Raw genomic sequence first — 2,595 nt, 5'->3', positions numbered from 1 at the left:
ACCTGCTGTAGTCACACAGCCTCTTTGAGATGTGTGTAACCCGCCAAGATGCCAATCAACCTTTGGACTGCAAGACATCACTACGCAAGACTCCACCTCTGAAACCTTACCCTTGCCTTTGATGTACCCCCTTAAATAAACCGCTGGAGCCATTTTCTAATTCTTCAGCTCTAGCACCTGTGTGGGCTGGACCCATCAGGCACTCTGCATTTAAAACTATTTTTCTGACGTTGCCTTTTATTTCTTTGCCATTTGAGACTTTTTCAGGTGGCTTATCCCGTCCCGACCAGGAAAAATTATCCTGTCAAGGTGCTTGCTACCTTACAATGTAAATACATTACCAAAACCTGTTGCTAGTATCAAAGCCTACTCAAACTCGAGTCTCACTGTTTCATTTCCAATTAACTCCTCCTCCTATTTAAGCAAAGCAGCAGGTGTTACTGCACCCATTCGACCAGTCTTTCTGGAACAGGTAACTCATTACTCTGTCAGAGAACATTAAGCTCAAGTATTAACTTTGAAATGTTCATTAACAATAAGGTTCAGATTAAGGAAATGGATGTCAGGGTTACAAATAAATTCTTTAACAAAACACATGCACACAGAGAGATCCTGAAAACTTATCAGTGCAAAGTCAATAGTCAGAATGATGCTTTTTTAAGAGCTCCTGCTTAAATACAGGAAAAGGACTACCAGAGTTCTGAAAAATGCTTCTGGAAACCATCAAATCATTCCCAATCACTAGACTCTAAGGTGCTTCTTCCTGGAACATGAGGCATTTAGTGTTCACAAATAGGCTCAGTGGTTGAAACACCTGGCCTGGGCCCAGCCAAGCCCTGTGACTCATAGAACAAGAAGCCTGGATTTGGGACTTCATTCTATCCTTGCACGCATTCTGCCTCCGTTCTGAATCTCCTTCTGCTTGTGTGTGAGTCTCCTTTTCTTACCACAGTCACATCCCCAGCCTCAGTCCCTGCCCAGGTAGCCCAACCCCTGCAGCATGTGTCCTTTCCCTCCTCCTCTTCTCTTTACCACTTGGAGAAGCAGAGCCCAGTGGCAGACACCCCAAACCACAGGTAATACTTCCACTGTGCTCCATGGTTGCTCTACCTCTGTTCCGGCTTTGAGGACTTTCCTGTCTTTGAAAGCCCACAAATTGTTTAAACTACTATTAGTTTGCTGCCACACCCAATCGATAATAACTTGTCCTCCCTGTCAGAATGAAATTATTTGTAAAGCCTGCAAAATGTAAGGTTTGACTTGAAAGGTAGACTGCCCTGAGGTCACTTCTAGGTTCATCACTTCTAAGTAACCTTGGGTTAGTAGCTTAACCTATGAGTTTCAGTTCCCACCTCTCAAAACAAGAAAACATTAGTTTTTACAGATTTTTCTTAAAAAGACTGTATATATATATATATATATATATATATATATATATATATATATATAGTCTTTTGGTCAAAGACGACTTGGACACACACACACACATATACACACATATGTATAATATATATACACACATATGTATAACATATATATAGATAGATAGATATAGATATATATAGATATATAGTACTGTGCCTGACAAGAGTTAACTAACAAATGGTAGATTTAAATGATAAAGACAACAAAAATTTGTGGTTTTCATAAGTTCAACTCATATGCAAAACCCCTTTTTGTTTTGAAACCCCTTGACTTAATTACAAGCAATGCCTGACATACATATGTAATTTTTAAACTGCCAGGGAAAACAACGTAAAAACAAACTATAGATTGAATGTATTTAAAGTCAGGTATTAAATATCCTAATGTCATAAAGAGCCCCACACTGAATACTACACCTTGCTTACAAACAACAAATGGCAACCGGACATGGTGGCACATTCCTATAATCCTAAAGGCTCAGGAGGCTGAGGCAGTTCAAAGCCAGCCTCAGCAACTTAACAAGGGCCTAAGTAACTATCTTAAAATTTAACTAAGCATTTGGCTTAGTGGTTAAGAGCCTCTGGGTTCAATTCCTGGTACCAAATTAGTATGGGTGTGTAGTAGTGGGGCATAAATATTATTTAGCCAAGTTTAGAGAACAGGACAACCACCTTACTACTTCCACAGATGGAAAATGTTCTGAGAATCTACAGTTTCATGACTATTCTTAGTATAAGGAAGGAAGCAGAGTAGTCCCTGGTGGGAACCGGAAGCCTCAGTAGCAGCAAAGAATGGTGTTTAGAGAAAATGCTCATCGAAGACTTAAAAAATAATGCCCATGTGCTATTTCTTATACTGATAGACAATTGAGCATTTGTATTATTATTATTAAGCTATGTGTTTCTTACATACATTAATTTATGGCAAAATAGAGAAAGGATAAAAAGGAGAACCAAGAGAAAAGAAGGTGTCCTCCAATCTAAATTGGCCCTGGATGTGAGATTCGCTCATAGCATCAATATATTTCCCTTTAAGGAATTCTCTTCCTTCTCCAATATCTACAGTCGTCTTTGACTACAAGGACGTGTTTCCCTTAAGGGACACTATTCTTCTAAAATAATCCTAAATTGACCAGGAAACCAGCCCAAAAGGTATATTTTGTATTACAGA

The sequence above is a fragment of the Marmota monax genome, unplaced genomic scaffold (assembly GCF_021218885.2).
Source record: "Marmota monax isolate L192 unplaced genomic scaffold, Marmota_monax_Labrador192_F-V1.1 WCK01_AAM20220418_F8-fsc00006, whole genome shotgun sequence".
NCBI classification, from domain to species: domain Eukaryota; kingdom Metazoa; phylum Chordata; class Mammalia; order Rodentia; family Sciuridae; genus Marmota; species Marmota monax.
The sequence above is the reverse complement of the archived record's forward strand: the minus strand, read 5'-3'. Positions refer to the sequence as shown.